Source organism: Miscanthus floridulus, chromosome 13 (assembly GCF_019320115.1).
Source record: "Miscanthus floridulus cultivar M001 chromosome 13, ASM1932011v1, whole genome shotgun sequence".
NCBI classification, from domain to species: Eukaryota; Viridiplantae; Streptophyta; class Magnoliopsida; order Poales; family Poaceae; genus Miscanthus; species Miscanthus floridulus.
This window is the reverse complement of record NC_089592.1, coordinates 32,328,999-32,351,136: the sequence shown is the minus strand read 5'-3', so window position 1 is coordinate 32,351,136 and position 22,138 is coordinate 32,328,999. Positions and strand designations below refer to the sequence as shown.

General features: G+C 39.4%; 1 pseudogene; it reads left to right on the top strand.

Moving 5' to 3' along the window:
• LOC136499695 (achilleol B synthase-like) overlaps positions 1–18,319 on the top strand; it is a 74,314-nt pseudogene extending 55,995 nt beyond the window's left edge.
• Positions 18,320–22,138: the final 3,819 nt, after the last annotated feature.

The following is a 22,138-nucleotide window of genomic DNA, read 5'->3' as shown; positions in this document are numbered from 1 at the left end:
TCTTTCATACACATGCTTGATTAAATGCTGAGCAATAGCCAACTTAAACACACTCATATTGGGATAAATGCTGCCTACTTCCATTGGTGGGTCATTAACATCATAAACAATTTCTAGTTCTATAGGCTGGGGTGGGTCCTGCTGCTCCTCATTAGATGAGGCATCAACTGTTCCATAGCCCAATTCTAGTTTAGATTCAGAGATGGGCACATAGTCTACAGTTTCATGATCACTATATTCAATCTCATCATCATCATCATCTCCAACATGCTCATTTTGTGGGAAAGGATTCACAAGATATGTTTCCAATGTGTGGTAAGCTGTTTGAGTAGGTTGGGTAGCATGGGAATTAGTTTTTGTAGGTTGGGTGCCTTGTGTGATAGCTTTGAGAGGAGGATTTTGTGGCAAGAAAGGAGTACAAGGCACAGCATCATAGATGATAGCATTGTATATGTTCCAATTAGGAATAGGAACATGTGGCTTCCTAGTATCGAAGTAGCCAATGGACACGCGGATGACTCTAGAGCTCTCACGCTTAGCAAACATTGCAAGCAGGTCTTGGTCCATTCTGATTTCTACATGGGATTCATCAGCAAGGTAGAATAGTTTGACAACATCATTATAGCCACTAGGGTAGGAATGCAAGATGTCATCAACAAAGTCCTTGAAATTAGTATAATCACTGTCTACAACCTTGCTAAAAATATACCAGCCACCCTCCACTCTAGTATGTTACCAAACAATCGGATATCAAGGAAGAAACTTGTTTTCGGATCCATCCTACAGATGAACGCAATATCAAAACTACAACTATCTAGGGTTCAACAGTACCACAGAGCCACAGAGGTGGAGGGAGCACAATGACTGACCCGTTGAGAAGCCAATCTAGACGACAAGGCTCAGGTTTCGGTGAAGCCATCCCACCCTAGACCTGTGTGCTCAGGCACCATGGGCGGGAACCGTGCGCCACCGCATGGACGCACACCACCTCTGGTGCCTGCGTGCTATGGTGGGGACCCACACGCTGGCAGGCTAGAGCCACACACCAAGGTCGGGACCCGCACGCCGCCGGCTGCCGTGCACTGAGATCCACAAGTCATCGGCAGCCACGAGCCTCCTGGATTCCACCGCCGTCGAGAAAACATGAGTCGCATGTGGACCACCCATGCCACCTAGGAACCGCCATCATCGAGATCTGTCGCCGCCACCGCTGGGGAATCACTGCTCTAGCCGCCTAGATCTGCTGCCACTGCCCACCTCGATTTGAGTCTATTGTGAGCAACAGGTGTCCAGGAATGATACGCGGCCCCCAACTAGTTTTGCACATCGCATTCCTGATGGCAAGGGCAGTTGGGGGGATTTTTGAAAAAAGGAAGACAATCTACTCTCGTTGACGGTAGGGAATCCTAACGGTTCTGATGGCAGTGGCACTCGTGGAGCGCAGAAACATTTTCGATGGCACTCATGTCCAGACTCATTTTTTAGTGGCTTCCATGGTATTGTGGAATCATTCAGTGGCACGCACAGAATTTTCTCAAAATTTTTCGGTGGTATTTTACGGAGGTCCTAACCTTTCAATGCTATGGAACCAATTTTCCCTTTCATTTATACATACTTTCTTGATAACAATACATATTTCATTGCTATGAGATAAATATTTGTATGAGTTTTTTTGTGCAAGAAAACTTAGCCTCAAATTCCTAAGTTAAACATCATTCCTACACAAGAACCATTAAAGACTAACACCCTTATGCGCTCTTATTTCCATGTATGTAATTCCACTGTATAAGAACTAGGGTTTACTATATCCTCGTACCCTTGGGTTTTTTTTGTGGTGAAGAGTTTAGTGATATGGCTAATAAAACATGTTTAGTTGCAATTTTCTAGAGAATCGGTTTTGGTTTTGTGGTTAGTTTTGATCATGATTATTGGATATTCTGGTAGAAAATGGTTACAATTTAATTTGTCCACTATGGAGTTTTTAGGAAACTATGCAAAGTCATTTTTAACAAGAACTCAATGTTTTGATTTTTAAGGAAACATGTTCTCCTTATTCTAGTATGCCCAAACAATATTTTTGGAGCTTAGTTGAAAAGCCAATTTAAATTGGTAGTGCCTAAGACTAGCTACCCAAACAACACTTTGGCTTTTGACTTGAACAAACAAATTTTCTAGTGGTTAGTTGAATATCACCCAATTTAAATTTCTTTTCTCCAAAACTAGCTATCCAAACAATAAAAGACCAAGGCTAATCTCAATGCCAACCTAAGCACAAAAACAAAATACACATAGGTTGTCCTCAGTACTCATTATTATTCATCAATTGACTTTTTAATCCCTTGTCTTGTCCTCTAACACTAGTATGTCAAATACTAGAAAAAATCTATTCAGAATCTGAAAACTATTTTCAACACTGCCAAATGCTGCCACCACTATGAACATCCAGACAAATTCTTCGACTTGTTTCTTGTTGTAGCAACATTCTAGTGAAGTCATTGATAATTCATAATATTCATCATACACTAACACTATAATACAACCAAAAAGTTCGAACATCACTATTCTACTCCTTTCGTTCCAAATTATTAGATGTTTTGGGTTTTCTAGATACATTGGTTCTACTATGTATCTACATAGCAAAACTATGTATCAAGAAAAGCCAAATATCATTATAATTTGTAATGGAGGGAGCAACATATAACCTAGGTCATTCAATCCAGAAGCCATGTTCATGTAATCCCTGGAATGCTTCGACATAAGTCTAACTTTTTTCACAAAGATATTATGGTAACACTTAAGTTACCACGATTATTTCCAATCATAGTGATTTGCAATAAAGAGCATATCCATAGCCATTTAGGGCACCTCCAATGGTGACTTTTGAGCTAGCTCTAAGAATATTGTTTTATATTTTAATAGAAGAGAAAGAAAAATTATCCCTTGATCAAGAGCTAGTCTCATGCATACACTTCAAGATCATGTGAGTTTATCATGTGGGACTATTCATGTTATGAGTTGTGTGCAAAAAGTTAATACCATTAGAGAAGTTGCCTTAGACTTAGCAACTATATAATATTGTTGATGGTGCCCTTTTTTGTACATACTATTTCTAAAACAAGCTATTTTGTTCATATTATTTCTAAAACAAGCATTGCAAAAACTCTCTATAATAGGTCTATGATGGTTGTACAACATGGGAGACTGCTTTCATTGTTTAAGCCTTTTGCTTGACAGGTCTTGTCAATGAGATTGGTTCAACACTTCGTAAAGCTCATGAATTCATTAAATGTTCACAGGTTCAGGTTACCCATCATTATTATTATTATTGTAAATAATATGTTTGTAAGTAAAAACTTTCAAATGTATTCTTATATGTAGATTCCTGAAAACCATTTGGACTACAAATCTTACTACCATCATGCATCAAAAGGTTCATGGACACTTTCAATAGCAGATAATGGGTGTTCAATATCTGACTGTACTGCTGAGGCGTTGAAGGTCAGGAAAAAATGCTTCCTATATATCTAATTAACTTAAAAACTTGAGTGTGTTTTTCCTTAGTCAAAATATAATTGATATGTTGTGATATAATAGCATATATAGTACTATTTCAGCCATTGTCAACAAAATGTAGTTTTGTTAGAGTTTCCATACTATTTTATTATAGAAAATGATAGTGGGATAAACAAGACATGTACACTAGTTAAGTATTTACATGCATGACAAACACTATTGGTGTTTATTTATCTTCTCTATAATGCACATACTATCTTATTTTTCCAAACACATTTACATGTGTGAAAATGTACAATTCTATAATAAATAATGATTAAATAGAACCCTTTTGGGTGCCCTTAAGTGGAAATATTTATGATACATCATTCTTCATAAATTGTTATTGAAAGTCTTTTTCATTAACACTCACCTTCCTTTCTTTAGGCATTGCTATTGTTATCAAAGATCTCTCCAGATCTTGTGGGGAACCCATAAAAGGAGAAAGTATGTGTGATGCAGTTGATTTGCTTACTTTCTTTTGTGGTATGACACTACTTTTGAGAATATTTGTCATGTTCTTATATATTATAACTATTAATCTTACACAAGATGACATAGTATATCTCAATACTATCTCCCATGTTTACATCAATATTTCAAATCACATTCACTACACAGAATAGACCATGTGGTTTTTAGATTCAAACTCGAGAACTCAACATTCATGTTCCCTCAAACGCTCATACCAGCTGAACTACACAACACATGTGACTATACAACTAACACTATTCTTTTAACTAAATATTTTTAATATTATATTGTATATTTAACAGTCAAAACAATCTCAAATGAAAAAGTTGTTAACTGCAAAGTTGTAGATCTCGTCAAGTGCTACAACTTTGATATTGACTTTGTGTCCATCGACATTGTTAATCATGCCAAATATGATCCGAGAACTTAAACTTATATTGAATATTTTGACTTGTAAACCATCTCAAATTAGAAAGTTGTCAACTACAAAGTCTTAGATCTCTTTAAACTCTATAATTTTGATACAAAGTGTATCTTAATCCAATATCATATGAAAAGTTATTTTTTTGGTGTAAAACAACTATCATTGCCAGTTCAAGCCAAAACTGGTAGTGATAGTCAACATATCACTACCTATTGAAGCCACAAACCGATAGTGATGCTCTATCATGGCTGGATCTAAAACAACTGGTAGTGATAGCCTGGAGGTACATTTAACACCACGTAACCAAAATATGCTTATATGGCCTAGCTCAACACATGGAACGTGCCTGCATATATATGTGTGCACCTCTCTTAGATTTTCTTCCTCACTTCATGTAAAAGCATTAACACGGAGGTGCTATATCCTAAACTTCCAAGGTGGTACTAAACCCACCAACAATAGCTCCCATGCGCCACATGGGAAAACAACACAACTACATGCTTCTAACGGTCTAGGGTGTTACACTACACAATGTCTTGAGATTCTACTCCCTTTAGCCACTAATAAGCTTCCTTTTGAGATTGCCTTAAGTCAACAATTGTAAACTTTAGTTGTACATTGTTTAGATATTTGAAAATTGAAACATATGTATATTCACCACAAAATATGGTTTCAAAAATCATACTTCTTGCTAAGTTCCATAAACATACTATAAAAAAGGTACTAGTCAAAGTTATGTATTGGAGATCATAGAAGCTAGCAATGTGCAAAGTGATCGCTTATTTATGACTAGATGGAGTGTTTTTGATCCAGCCATATGAATCTAATACATCATTTTTTATTGAATAAAGTATGGATGGAGGACATTACTACTTTATTTATAGAGAAGAACTATAAGACTATCCAAGGCATATGAGCACTGGATAGACAAAGGCATGATGTACACTATAAAGGAAGGGGATAACTTTTTAGTACAGAATGAATCTAGTAATTTGTTGTTTGCTTAATTGATTATGGATACATTGTTGTCTAGTTTAGACGATGAATAAGATTTGACTTATTATTACAAGAAACAATAAAGTTGCCAAAATAGTTATCTCCTATACCAAAATATTTGCATCGAGTAAGGAATTGATTCCTATATCTGATGTTCAAATCATATTGCACAATTAGGCTTGACTAAAGGGTGCATTAGTGCTACATCACCATTCACCAATATATCATACCATGATGCCACATTCAGATAGTACCTGTAACATCCTAAAATTTGCTTCTCTTGAAATAGAGCTAAAATGATTTAATTTTGTATTTTTATGCTCATGAAAACATGGGAAAATAATAAACTTTCATAAGATTAAAATTTATCCTAAGGTAGAAATGTGTTTGTCGCATTCATGCCGGTCATACCATGTGTTTCTATGTGCAAAATGTGTTTTTTAAATACGTTTAGGAGACGAATATCTATCTCTAGGAATTTTCTAGCTTCTTTCTGGAATTTAATTCCTACCTCCTTCACATTAATCTTTATGTTCCAAGTTCCCAACAATCTTTTTATGAGCTCCAAATACTTTATTTGAGTTCATCATGTTCCAAAGTGTCTCTGGGAAATTTACCCAAATTTTCGGAGGTCTCGGAGTTTTTTTTGTGGCTTAAATATCAATTCTAGACTTTTCTAGAATTATTTTATTCATGAAATTAATTAATTCCAAAAATAAATAATATATCTAATTTTCCAACCAACTCTCAAAGCCCATGTTCAATAATTCTAATAAATCTCAAAGGCCCATGCATTTATTTACTAATGGGCTTTAATGATTATTTAGGTCCATTAGTAAATGTGGAGGGTGCAACATCAATTAGTACCATATTACTAGTTGATGCAGATGTAGAGAGTTTTTCTCCCTATAACTATGTACCAACCCCTTGGGCAAAGCACACCAAAACTACCGTAAGGGGAGCTCCTAGTTTGGAAAATCCCTCGTTTAGTAAATTAGATTTTTCTCCTCCTTCTCTCGCCGTCGCCGTCGCCACCGCGCAACCTGACGTCGTAGACCCCCCATCGACCACAAGAAGGCCCTAGGTGAGTTCGCTGTCTTCTCCTCCTATTCCCTATGCTCTCGGCTCGTCAAACGCTCTAGGTCCCAAACCAAGCGCTCCGGGGAGCTTCTCGCCACCGTTAATGGAGCTCCGTCGCGCCGGTTTTCTTCTCCGGCCGGTGACTCTCTCTCCCCCTGCGTCTAGATTCAATCCAATGGTCCAAGATCGCCCATACCCCTTTGCCGGGTTTATTTGCAAAAGAGCCCCTGCAATTTCGCTTAATAAAACTCACAATCTATGGTGCACTTCCAGAATACGTTTTCCTATTCCGAAAGCATAGTTTCTTTCTAGTAGATTCAGAATATGTTTTCTCTTTCAGAAAGGGTAAAATCCCTCTGTTAGATTCAAAATACGTTTTCTTCTTTTGAAAACATAGTTTCTTCGATAAGATTCAAAATACGCTTTCATCTATTTACAGTTTTGCCACTAGTCTTATTTAGGCCATAAAATCTTTGTTTTAACTCCGTTTTGATCCATTCAAGTTGCGTTAGATTCAAAATTGAGTAATCTATATGTTCATCCTACTGTTAAATATATTTTCAACTTTTGAAATTTGAGGTTAGATTTAATCTATTATTTTTTAAAGGAAATCTTGTTTAATTCATAACTTTTTCGTTATAGCTCCGATTAGAGTGCTTTTCACGTCTGTGTGTTCGTAGCGAGATGTAGATTCGTTTTACAAACTTTTCATCTTGATTTTATGTTTGGTGTACTATTTTAATTTAGATCTATTGTTTACTTCGTGTATGATTGTATGGATGCTTGTGTGGTGCTCTATAATCATGTCTAGTCCATGAGCTATACGTGGTGAATCAAGAAGCAGATCTTTGAAGTTTTGGACTAGAAGAAGGATATAAGTTTAAGGCAAGTATAGCATGGGATATTCCATGTTGTCCTATACACCTTTAATCATTTAATTCATACTGCATGTGTCTACCTTGGCAACCGTAGAAATTTTCCTAGCTATTTGATATCCTAGATTTCTTGACACCTTTGGGTTATTGCATTGGGTAGTATGATGCTAGTGCTCAAACTAAAGCCATGATCTTATAACTTGACTAATGGTATATGCTATAAACACTAAAAGATGATTTTAGCAACATGGAATCAGGGGGCTAGAGCATTGAGCTATTTTTATGGTGCTCTAGATTCCTCTCCCTGAGGACTTATCTGTAAGTGATCATCTGGGACTTATAGTACAGCTATGAGGGTAACATGGCTCTGGCTTTGGCTCAGTATGAGTACCTTTTCTAGCTTGTTAGTGGTTACCTTTATTGGCGTAAGAATAACATGAAGAATCGGGTATAGTATGGCCTCTGTCCCCTTGTGTATATGCTACACATCATTGTGCCATCGGGAAGGGGGGTTCTATACCTGTTTGCCGAGTGAATCTAATGGCCCTAACTTGTTAGACGAACCTTTGAAAGGCTTCATAGTGAACCCTATCGACCTTCCTTGGTAGTGGGTTAAGAGGCTCGTGACCTCAGGGCGAAAGGGTAAATCACAACTCACAGTGAAAGTGTACAACCTCTGTATAGTGTAAAACTGGTATATGAGCCGTGCTCACGGTCATGAGTGGCCTTAGAATATTTGTGGAATAGATGATGAACATGGATGATACTGATGATGAAGATGCTCATTAATGGTTAATTGTTTATGCTACTCATTATTTATGTTTTCCTGATCATGTGTTTATATGGGCTTATGAATAAACTTGTTGCCACCCATTTGCTAAAAGATGACTCATTAAAAGCTAATCATAGTTAAACCAGTGTCAGCCCTTTGAGCCTCATGAACCCCATATTATATTTGTTGAGTATGACATGTACTTACGCTTGTTTTATTTTTCAAATATTTGGATAAAAATCCTGGATGGGTACCTGATTGCTAGAGTTTGAAGAAGTTAGGCTTGTGATCAACCAGTCAGTTGTCCCTATGGAATTGGAGTCTTCACCTGAAGATCAGAGTTGTCTTTCCGCTATCTACAATTTAAGGTTGTATTCTTTATACTAATATATTATATATTAAGCATTTTCTTTCGGTATTACCCTTATTTGTAGCTATATGTGAGATTTGACTTCCTGGGCTCACATATGGTTTATATCTGGTTTTGTTCTTAAAACTAGGTGCTACAGTACCCTTGTGCTATGCAGTCACTATATATGTGACACAAGTTATTGTTTTCACCTTTTCAAATTTATTGGTTGTTTTTTCTTGACTACCCAAATTGTCTATCTTGGGTATTATGGGAAAACGGGTTTAGCCGATTTCCTAAAATAGACCAAGAAGGTGTTGATGATAGGTTAAATGACTTAAATCACAAGATGAACTTTACTATTGAATCACTCTCATTGAGGTGAACAGAATACATATATGGAGCATCCAATTTTGAGTCTTGATGAGTTATGGCCATTGAAAGATCTAGGCCTTTGAAACTAGCTTTGCCGGTTTTGGGATCCCGCATGGCCACTTTTGTTAGCCTAATCTGATTTAGAAGTTATATTTTTTCATAATATTATTTGAGTTTTGGCTCCTAAGAGGGGAAGACCTCCCACCCTAAAATGTTAAGGACCATGGCTGGTGGATACACATCCAATCAAATCAAACAATCTATGTCTTTGGAGATAGTTCTTTTAACTAATTTGTTTTACTACTTGTTATATGCAAAATATTCTCATTTTTATATGGATTCAATAACTAGATTACAATGATATAATAGGTTTGGCAGCTGGGGTATATGTTTCACTTATGGGACATTCTTTGTGGTAAAAGGGCTAGCTCTTTATGGAAGAACTTATGAAAATAGTGATGCCATCAGGAAAGCTTGTAGCTTTTTGTTGTCAAAGCAGCTACATACAGGTGCATGGGGAGAAACTTATCTTTCTAGTGAAACTGAGGTAAGTGTTACGTTTCATTATATGACTTTGTGGTGGATTTGCTCAGTTCATGTTATATTTCTATATTTGTTAATTTAATATATAGATACATGATATTATCTTGTGTCAATGTTTAAAGCTGGTCTTTATTAGATTTAGTTCTAAGTTTTCCATGAATCCTTGTTTACAACAACTAGTATCCTCTTTCATGACATCTAGGAAGACAAAAGAAATTTCATTGCACTACTACAGGAATCAATTTGCGCAGCGTGGCCAAAATGCGCTCCGTGGCGGGCACCTCTTTTGCCCGCCACGGTTAACCGGTGGCCGGCCAGCGAGGCCGGCCACCGGGGCGCCCGCTACGGGAAATTGGTTTACCGCGGTGGGCAACCTTACCTGCCCGCCATAGGAAATAGTTATTTACCACGGTGGGCGGTATGAATCGCCCGCCGCGGTTAATACGGTTTACCATGGCGGGCTCTTTAAACTGCTCGCCGTGGTAAAGAGTTGATTTACCGAGGCTGGCGTTTTATGTTGCCCACCGCGGTAAAGCCTGTACAAATACAGAGCACAGACCCTCCATCTTCTCCACGGGTCTTCCTCTCTCAAAACTCATGGGGGGAGGCTTTGCCCTAAAATTTGAGGAAACTTTTGATTTGAGTTGAAGGGCTTGGATTTGAGGGAGGAGGACATCATAAGAGGTTCATAAAGGCTCTCCCTCTCTCCTTCCATCCTCTCTCTCTATTTCCATCACCTAGAGTTCTCTTTAGATCTAGATCTAGATCAATTTTAATGGAAAAAATGATGTTATGTATTTCTTTAACTTTAGATTCATCATAGATGCATGCTTCATCTTTCACATCATCATTTCCTCTCTTTTTCATGATTTTGGACGTAAAAATCATCAATTTCTCCTAATTCTTCTTTATTTAATGTTGATTGTGATGGATAATGTTCGCAGATATGATGGATAGATCGGAATGGATGTACCGGATCGATAGAGTGAATGATCCGTGGTACCTCTTTGAATTAAGGAAGTTTATTGCGGTTGGTAAAGCTCACCGTGAGAGACTAAAGCAGATGACAACCATATGTCCATGTTCTCGTTGCAAGAACCTGAAAGCCCACCGAGACAGCGAGGTGCAAACTCATTTGATCATGTATGGTTTCGTCTAGGGCTACACAGTCTGGACATTTCACGGCGAAAGAGTTGGTGCAAGTGGCGGTGCATCTAGAGTGAGCTCTTCGACGTCGACGATGACAGCACCACCGGTGAATAAAGATCCTTCCGCAGCAGCTGCGCCAGCCGACAGTGACAACAGTTGTCGTGATTACATCACGGTGGATGATCTAATGCAAGACATGGCTGACGAAGCCGGCGACGGTGGTGATGGTCAGGATACTGTGAGCCAACCCGAGGATGTGCAGCTTGTTGAAGATCTAGTCAAACACTTCGATGAAGACGACGTTGTGTTGGGTTGCCCAAAGTGGTTGGAGAATTTTAGAGAGTTGAAGCAGGCGGTAGTTGATCCTCTCTATAAGGACGGCGGCGATTGTCCAAAGGAGTGCACGGCGCTCCATTTTAACCTCCATATGTTGATGTTGAAGGCTCGTCATGGTTGGTCTGACACTAGCTTCAATGAGTTGTTAAGCTACCTTGCCACCACGTACCCAACGGCTAACAAGGTGCCTGCCAATACTTATCGGGCCAAGAAGCTGATCCGGCCAGTGGCGATGAAGCTTAGAAAGTTTGATGCATGCCCTAACCACTGTATCCTATATCGGGGCAATGAGTATGAGAATTTGACGAGTTGTCCGCACTGTGGCTTTAGTCGGTACAAGAAAAATGCTGGTTGTCGCGTGGATGCAGAAGACGAGGGAGGCTTGCGTGGTGGTCGGAAGAAGAACAAGAAGGGGGCAAAGAAGAGCAGTGTGGCCAAATAGATCTCGGCTCAGCAGGACGATGAAGAAGAGGGTTACACGCACAGGAAAAGTCCAGCACTGTCGGTGTGGTACCTGCCCATGACCGATCGCCTGTGTGCAATATTCGGGAACCCGGACGATGCCAAGCTCATGTCCTGGCATGCATCAGCTGACCGCCTGAACGACGATGGCAAGCTATGGCACCCATCCGATGGCAAGCAGTGGAAGGATTTCGACGAGGCCTACCCAGAGTTTGGCAAGGAGCCCAGGCATGTTAGGTTCGCGCTAAGTACCGACGGGATGAACCCGTTCGGTGAGCTTAGCAGCTCGCACAGCACTTGGCCCGTCGTGCTCACCATGTACAACCTACCTCCCCATCTATGTCAGAAGCGTAGGTACCTTATGCTGACCATGCTTATCTCCGGACCGAAGCAGCCCGGCAACGATATAGATGTGTTCCTAGAGCCGTTCATGGAGGAAATGAAGATACTATTTGATGTTGGGGTCCAGATGGTGGATGCATCCCACAAGGAGAAGTTCACACTAAAAGCAATCATCTTTGTCACCATCACCGATTACCCCGATCTCTTCTCACTATTGGGGCAGATCAAAGGGAAGATCGGCTGCGTAATTTGCATCGACGGGACCTGCTATACTTACCTTAAGGGATTCAATAAGATGGTGTACACGAGGCACAGATGGTTCCTCACAAAAAATCATAGGCATAGAAGAAGTATTATGAACAAATACTTTGACAATTAGGACAAGCCGCAACATGATCAACTGACGCAGACTAGTTGGGGGACAAAGGTGTATGAGATGGTCAAGGACATGGATCAGGTGGAGTTTGGAAAGAAGAAGAAGCCACCTGAAGAGGGGAGCAAGCAGACAAGGAAGCGAAAGCGGGACCAGACGGAGGAAGTCCCCGCCGCTGTTCCTTTCAAGAAGAAGTCAATTTTCTTCAAGTACCTGTCGTATTGGAAAACACTGAATACACCCCATGCCATCGACTGCATGCACCTGGAGAAAAATGTCTTTGAAAGCACGATCGGTGTCCTGCTGGACATCAAGGGCAAGACAAAGGATGGTATCAAGTCACGGACGGATCTTGTCAATCTAGGCATCAGGCCGAACCTTCACCCGGGACCGCCTCAGAACGGTAAAGTCGGTATCCCGGGTGCGGCCTGCAACCTAACGCAAGATGAGAGGACGGCTTTTCTTAAGTTGCTTAGGGGTATCAAGGTGCCGACTGGTTTCTCTTCCAACATCAAGAGCCTGGTCTCCATGAAAGACCTCATAATGACCGGCTACAACTCACACGACTGCCACGTCATCCTGACGGTGTTCCTACCAATTGTGATTAGGGCTATCCGTCCAGAGTACGTGAAGATGGTCATCACACGGATGTCATACTTCTTTAATCGCATCACCCAGAAGGTCATTGATAAGGCTGAGCTGCCTGCCCTGAAGGAGTTCATCGCAAAGACCCTTTGCCAGCTCGAGATGTGCTTTCCACCATCTTACTTTGATATTATGCCACACCTAATGATGCATATGGTCGATCAGATCCATCAACTAGGCCCCGCGTACCTACACCAGATGTGGACGTACGAGCGGTTCATGTCCACCCTCAACAGATACGTCCATAACCGCGCTTACCCGAAGGGCTCTATGATCGAGGCATACACAACAGAGGAGGCCGTGAACTGGTGTATGAGGTACATAAGAGATGGGAGGGTGATTGGGCTGCCTGTCCATCACCACGAAGGCAAAACCTCAGGGATGGGGTGCACAGGCCGAAAAGTGCGCACCGATGTGGCAAACCGAATGGTGCAAGAAGCTCATTACAGCATCCTTCATCAGTTAGTGAGCATGGAGAAATATATTGAAAAGAACCTGGAAGAGATCCGCACCGCTAATGATGGACAACGCACGGAGGCATGGGTCCAGAACCATCACAAGAGCAATTTCATAGAGTGGCTCAAAGAGCAACACATACCCCTTGAAGGATGCCCTGATGAAGATACGGAGACCGTTAAGAGGCTTGTGTTAGGCCCATCTAGCCAAATCACCACGTGGCAAGGGTATGACGTCCAGGGCTACAGGTTCCACACGAAAGACAAGGACAAGAAGAGCTCGGCACAGAACTACGGTGTTCGATACGAGGGCGAAGAAGAGTACACGGGCCAGAGGAGGCAATACTATGGGCAAGTCAAAGAAATATGGGAACTTGACTACGGCCAGAACCTACGCATAACCGTCTTTCGTTTCCAGTGGGTCAAACCACGTGGCAGGGCCTGCGTATTTGATTCGTTGAGAATGCCAAACTTAAAAGGGTACAAGGCCTTTGAAGATTGCCTCAGAGTGTAAGTGACTGAACTGTCTTCTCATATGCGTTCTAATGCCCTGCCTAATACTAGTACATTTTGTATAGCGCTTATAAGGAGTACGTGAAAGATCCTGAATGCTATGATCGAAGAACAGAGAATTTTAAGGCTAAGCATAAGAACCGCATCAAAATCAGACGCAACTTTCCGGTAAGTATTTGAAAGGTTTAATTGTGCTTTCTGTTCATAAGCGTTCTAATGCCTGTATTCTAATGCTTGTGTATCGATCATGTAGTGTGCCAAACAACCGGTAGGATCACAAACCTGTGGCTTCTACGTCTGTGAGTACCTGAGGGAGTGGAAGCAGTACTGCAGCAGTTGGAGGGTGCTCAAGAATGGATTAAACTGGTGGAGAGACGTGCAGAGCACCCAACACTCCTTCAAGCAGACAAAGGCGGACATATGTAAGTTTGTCTTAGACAAATGCGTGCTTGAAGGGAGCACGTTCTTCAATGAGAACAGCCAGCTAGCGATTTTACCGGAGTACGAGAGGCTGAGGAAATGGCCCACGATGATGCGTCCGCAGGATTACTCCTTAGGGCATGTATAACGACTTTAATATGTAAATGTAATGAATTAACGATGACAAGAACGACTAAGTGAATGTATATATATGTATATTATCTCATGTGTAATGCCTGCATACTTTTTAAGTTTAATCTGTGAAATCTGGATGTGATTTGAATTTGAATTTATATGCCTGCTGTATTTTTTTTCATTCAGGGAATAATTTACCGAGGCGGGCAAATAATAATGCCCGCCACGGCTAACGAACATAACCGCGACGGGCCACGAAAGGTGTCCGCCGTGGTAAAATAATTTACCGCGGCTGGCGGTGCAACGTGACCGCCGTGGTAAAAGTATATTTACCGCGGCGGGCACATTACACCGCCCGCCGCGGTAAATCGGTTAACCACGGCGGGAAAAGCCGCCCGCCGCGGTTAAGCCACGATTTATCGTGGCCTCTAGGCCGCGGCGGACGGCTTTGCCCGCCGCGGAAAATCAAAAACGCCCGCCTCCAGTAAAGTTTGTGTAGTAGTGTTGAATGGTGCAAATTTAATTTGGTTGTAGTAACCTCTCATTTCTTTGTAGTATCCAGTTACTCTTGAATAACAATTAGTTGTTTAGGGTCATGTTTGTGTTAAATATTTGTTTGATGAGCCATTCTTTAAAAAACTTAATGGATTCTATATGAAAATACCTGTGACGCCATGCAACTGACAAAAAGTATATATTCATTTTTTTGTATCCTATACTTTGTAAAAAAATAAGTTTCTATATCTATTGACCCGAGCCTACATATGTGTAGCTCCTCTTCTTGTACTTCTATCACTGATTTGTGTGAAAGAGATAACCTTAAGGTGTTAGGACAACCTAATCTAGATAACTAACATGATACTAAACACCTGGGTCAAACACGCTGAAACCAAAATAGTAATGGCGACGTATCAGGTGCAAACCAATCAACCTGTGTAAACTTGAAAACTACCAATCAGGACAACTAGATGCTGATCCAATGGATGGGGTGAGAGGTGGGATTTTTTTGCGCTTAAGCCCCCCACCTGCTGGCCTTTTTTTTGCGCTTAAGCCCCCTCACCCCATCCATTGGATCAGCATCTATTGGTCCTGATTGGTAGTTTTCAAGTTTACATAGGTTGGTTGGTTTGCACCTAATATGTTGCCAGTAGTAATAGGTTAGAGAATTAAAGGGTTATTGGTTTCTTGATGTTAAAACAGTCAATTTGGTTCATTTTTTACCTTTTTTAGATTTTTTTTCTAAAATTCTTACCTTTAGTTTAGTATCACATACAATTGTATATAGATACATCATGCTAATAGTTTGGATAAATTAGGGGGCACATATCGTCCGACCAATCAAACTTTATATAAAGAATAATCCCAGTAACAAACTCTAATTGCATGATTTATGTTGGAGGAAATTATTTCCTTGGCCCTAAAGAAAGTGCTGCTTAGTTTCTTGGCCTTTTTTCTCTCGAACTTGCGTATTTGGCCCTAAAACGAATTTTCTTTGGTTTCTTGGCCCTTCTATTAGTTTGATGGGCTAATGGTGTTAAGTTGCATGTGAAATTACTATTTTACCCCTGATGCCAAAGGCAACAATTCAATAACCTACAATTGCGCTATACAGGTCTTTCAGGCTGCCTACTATCAATAATTTTCCCAAAATAAGTTGATGTGAAATTAAATATACTTGAAAAAATATATATATAAAATAATGATTCCATGCTTGAAAATTAGTGTACCATATTTACTGTAGCGTCACTACACTAATGATTTTTTTTATTAAAACTTGCACCACGTGTAACTTTGTGATCCAAACTCGGAATAATATGTATGAGTAGTCAAATAGAAGGTACTCGACGAGCTGTGCGCACTGGTTGCCTCTGTTCATCCATTCGATCATCGGATGAAAAGGTCAATTTTTTCGGCCTCTCCTTAAATCCGTGAACCTTCGCTAAAAAACACTTGATCAATATTAAAATTCATATTTTAGGCATTCATTCTCAGGGTATTACAGGTTAAATATGCTACAGTTGCATACAACCAACTCTTACTTCTTCATATACAATCTACTATTAATCTATTTTTTGTCACTTAAAGTCTAAAAAATAAATAATCTGTTCTGCTCTTGTCGTGGGTTTCCAAGGAAAATGTTATGTAATAGTAATATATATATATTTAATTTGTACAACTTTCTAATAACTTGGGTATTACTATAAATTGGATGATTCATTGCATGCGTCGTAGCAAACTGTTAAGCAATAATTCAATGTTATAAGATGCATTATATCTCAAACATTATTCTTTTCTACCAAATATATTGACAATCCAAATCTCAATGAATTTTATCATGCCTTAGACTTAATTAAATATTTTGCAGGAATATGTGGAGGCTAGTAGACCTCATGCAGTGAACACTGCTTGGGCATTGTTAACCTTAGTTTATGGTGGGCAGGTATGCATTTTGCAAATTGATTAGAATTTCCAGTTACATATTTATGAAATTATTATGGTACTCCATCCATTCTAAACTATAAGATGCTTTGGCTCTTCTAGATACAAAGCTTTTGCTATTCACTTAGATATACACTATGTCTAGATATATATTAAAAGAAATGTATCTAAAAATGTCAAAACGTCTTGTAATTTGGAACGGGGGAGTATTATGCTACTTGTTTCATACTACGGGCGTGCTGTGCAGGTGGAACGTGATCCAACACCATTATATAAAGCTGCAAAAGTGTTGATCAATATGCAACTAGATTCTGGAGACTTTCCCCAACAAGTAAGTTATTTATTTACTTTTTCTCGTAGAAGAACAAAATTTAGATTCATGATTTATTAGGTTGTTCTTTTCTCTTTCAGCAAAAAAAATATTTGTCAATATTATTTTTGAAGGTCCCCCAGGTATCGAAATTAAATTGTTACCTTTCACAACAAATTTGATGATAGTTTAAACCGGATAGGAATATATACATATACGTAGTACGTTACACATCTCAATAAGGAACTTAAATTGCAGTGATGCAATTAAATCATACCATTTCAACTAACGGATGCCATAAACCATGTCTAATATATAGCAATCAGAGGTTCAGCTTGCAAATTTCATCATGAAGACACATACATGAGCATAGTGGTTATTTGCTAGCCAAACATAGTGTTGCTGATTCATCTAGACTTTGAGGGGGGTGTTAGATATATATGCCTATGTATTTTACATAGACCATAGGGTGTTTTGTGCATTTTGTACATCTTCATGTTTCCCCTATGAGGCATGGCAATAGAGTTGAGTTCGTTTCAAGACAACAAAAACTATGAGGAAAACTATATCTATGGCCAGCCTTATAGTTTCACTGTATATTCTATAGCATCAAATTAAAGCGTAAAAATGTAGTAATAGATAAAGTAGGATTATTTGTGGACAATAGGGAATATTGTTTATATTTCAAGCTGCGCCTAGGCAGCAGAGCATATGCCTTATTGCATTCGGGCCGGATAGTTCTTGCTCCGGCCCCCAAAAAATTGTGTTTTGCGGCAGACTACTTAAATAATGTGTTATCCTGGCACACCTCAGTGGCACAATATATATACATTATCCTGGCACACCTCATGTTTCACTGCGCTCCAGCTCCATGAAATCTTAGACTTAGAGGTAGGGGTAAGATGAGAATGTTTAGAAAATAAATTTTATTTACTCGTCTAAACTAAATAAATATTTATGCCACTTTAAATTTAGTTTGCAGACTATAGATAAACATCGACCTAGAGCTGTGTGCTAAATATGCCCTTACTTGCTAGTGCATGACTTTTGATTGCAGGAACACGTTGGGTGCTTCAATAGTTCCATATACTTCAATTACGGAAACTACCGCAACTTGTACCCTATATGGGCTCTTGGGGAATTTCATCGTCGGCTTCTTCAAAGAAAGAAACGAAACCAATATAAATTATGCCTAGGCTATTTATACTGTATTGCAAAGAATAAAATAATGTTCAGAATTACAGTTATATATGTTAGTAACTGTGCTCTGTATGGCTATATTATGATAGTGGAAAATTGATGCCCGTCCTGCACATGATGTGTCCTTCCCCATCTGAATACAAAGCTATGGCGGTTTATCTCTTTTTATGATTTCTGAATCAATGTTTACTAGAATTGAAAAGGTTCTGGAAAAGAGCATAACCAGTTGTACTAGCAGATTCATTTATATGATACATGATGGAAATAAATTATGTAACTTGTACTTTAGATCAATTTATACATTTTGACTAAAGCATTATAAGATATCTGCATTGTAGTATAATTGTAAGAACTCTACTGTTGTAATGATACCCACATAATTATTTTATAGAAGAAGAAATTCAACACATCTAGAGTGCCCAACCCTATGCCAGAAAAAAATTGAGAACACAAGGTTGATATGTGCCATTGTGTGTCGAGTTGTGATGAGTGATTGTTCGGCTTTAGTTGAGTTTGGAGACTAACAATTCTGCGAGTCCGTGTGCAACATATCTATTGGCTATGTTGTAGTGTAGGTGTGGTGCACAGAGATGGTCGGACATGGAGGTCAAGTAAACGTGTCGTGCCGATTAACTGGGAGTGGTGAAGGGGCGGACGTGAGGCTTTGACCGATGGATCAAGATGCCCGAAAGACTGACTGTGCAGTGGGTGGCTAACACTTGGAGATCTCAACAAGCAAGAGTACATGTGGAAGAGTAGACCGTGTTGACCAAGTCAAGCGGAGGTGCTGGAGGACTTGGTGATCAGGCAGTCGAGGACAATGATGACACGTGTCAAGGTCATGGAGGGGGCGTAGTGTAACACCCCAAAATTTGCCACTTTTGAAAATAGAGTTAAAATAATTTATTTGTGAATTATTGTGCACATGAAAACATAGGAAAATAAAAATTTTCATTAATTTAAAATTTATCATAAGGTAGAAACGTGTTTGTTGCATTCATGCCGGTCGCACCTCATGTTTCTATGTGCAAAATGTGTGTGTTTTTACGTTTAGTAGACGAATATATATCTCTAGGAATTTTCCAGCTTCTTTCTAGAATTTAATTCCTACCTCCTTCACCTTAATCTTTATGTTCCAAGTTCCCAACAATATTTTTATGAGCTCCAAATACTTTATTTGGGTTCATCATATTCCAAAGTGTCTCTGGGAATTTTCCCCCAATTTTCGGAGGTCTCGGAGTATTTTTCGTGGCTTAAATATCAATTCTGGACTTTTCTAGAATTATTTTATCCATGAAATTAATTAATTCCAAAAATAATAAATCTCTCATTTTTCCCAATGCTCAAAGCCCATGTACAATAATCCTAATAAATCATAAAGGTCCATGCATTTATTTACTAATGGACTTTAATGTTTATTTAGGCCCATTAGTGCAGGTGGATGGTGCAATGTCAATTAGTACCACATCGCTAGTTGACGTGGATGTGGAGAGTTTTTTTCCCTATATATATCAACCAACCGCTTGGGCAAAGCACACCAAAACTACCGTAAGGGGAGTCCCTAGTTTGGGAAATCCCTCGTGTAGTAAATTATATTTTTCTCCTCTTTCTCTCGCCGTTGCTGTCGTCGTCGCCGTCGTCGCCGTCGTCGCCGTCATCGTCGTCGTCGTCGTCGTCGTCGTCGCCGCTGTCTGTGCCACCGATGAGCCGTCCGCTGTGCCAAGCTCCGCGCTGCCTCCGCTTGCTCTGCGCCGCCGCAATCCTTCACAGTAAGTTCGCCATCTCCTCTATCCTTTTGTGTCTTCTCCATCGAAAACCGTGCACCGTAGGGTCGTTTTTTAGTTTTGCCGCTGAGCTCCATCACCGGCCAGGGTGCGCCACCATGATTTTCCCTGTTCCGGCCGGCCACTATCGCCTCTTCCACCGCTGATCCAATCTCGGTCGGCCGCGTCTGATCCGACGACCGATATTCATCCATACCCCTTCGTCTAGAAATTTTGCAAAAGAGCCCTGATGTTTTCTGAAATCATCCCGCAGACTATAGCGCAATCACAGATTACGTTTTCTTCTTTGAAAAGCGTAGTTTCTTTGGTTTAGATCCAAAATACGCTTTCACTTATTTACAGATTTGCCACTGATTTTGTTTTAGCCATAACTTCTCCGTTTTAACTCCGATTTGACCCGTTCAACTTGCGTTAGGTTCGTAATTTCATAATCTACATATTTATACTACTGTTGGATATGTTTTCAACTTTTAAAATTCAAGGTTAGATTTAATCTATTATTTCATTAAAGGAAATCTTGTTTAAATCATATCTTCTACGTTTTAGCTCCGTTTGGACCCATTCAGGTTGCGTTTGATTCATAGCGATGAGATCTACGCGTTAGTAACAATGTTCATCATGTCATTAATACTGGAATTTCATGGTTTAAATCATATCTTGAATAACAATTATGCAACTGGATTTTATAAATAAAATATAATTTGTTTCACTTTAGTTTTATAATTCAAATCTAAATTTGACTTAAATTATAATCTCTATAAAATATCCTATATATGTTTTTATACCATTAAAACACATGAAGTTAATAGTTTTATATTTTCTCCTATGAGCAAATCTTTCGGTAGATGTATCTTTTTCACCGTAGCTCAGATTAGTGTGCTTTTCGCGTCTGTGTGTTCGTAGCGAGACGTAGATTCGTTTCACAAAGTTTTCATTTTGATTTTATGTTTGGTGTATTGTTCTAATTTAGTTCTATTGTTTGCTTTGTGTATGATTGCATGGATGCTTGTGCGGTGCTTTACGATCTTGTCCAGTCGATGAGTTATACGTGGTGAATCAAGAAGCAGATCTTTGAAGTTTTGGACTTGAAGAAGGATCTAAGTTTAAGGCAAGTATGATATGGGATCTTCCTTATTACCTATTCACCTTTAATCATTTAATTCAAACTACATGTGTCTACCTTGACTGCCATTAAGGAATTCCTAGTACTTTGTACCTTGTGCCTTGTTACCTTTGGGGTATTGCATTGGGTAGTTTGATGCTAGTGCTCAACTACAACTATGATCTTGTAACTTGACTAATAGAATATGCAATAAACACTAAAAGATGCTTTTTAGCAACATGGAACAAGGGGCTAGAGCATTGGGCTATTTTTATAGTGCTATAGATTTCTCTCCCTAAGGACTTATCTGTAAGTGATCATCCGGAACTTATAGTACAGCTGTGAGGGCTATATGACTCTGGCTTTAGCTCAGTATGAGAACTTTTTCTAGTTTGTTAGTGGTTACCTTTATTGGCGTAAGAATGGCTTGTCAAATCAGGTATAGGACAACCTCTATCCCCTTGTGTATAGGCTGCGTGTCATTGTGTCATCAGGAAGCGGGGTTCCTACATCTGTTTGCCAAGTGAATCTAATGGCCCTAACTTGTTAGATGAACCTTTGAAAGGCTTCATAGTGAACTCTACCGACCTTCCTTGGAAGTGGGTCAAGAAATTAGCTACCTCGGGCGAAAGGGTAAATCACGACTCACAGTGAAAGTGTACAATCTCTGTAGAGTGTAAAATTAGTATATCAGCCGTGCTCACGCTCATAAGCGGCCTTGGAACCCTTATGGAATACATGATCACTATTGGTTAATGATGATGAACATGGATGATACTGATGATGAATATGCTCATTAATGATTATTGTTTATGCTATTCATTATTCATGTTTACTTGATCATGTGTTTATATGGGCTTGTGATGAACTTGTTGCTACTCAATTGCTAAAATCACGACTCATTAAAAGCTAATCGTAGTTAAACCAGTGTCAGCCTTTTGAGCCTCATGAACCCCATGTTATATTTGTTGAGTACGACATGTGCTTACGCTTGCTTTATTTTCAATTATTTGGATAAAAATCCCGGATGGGT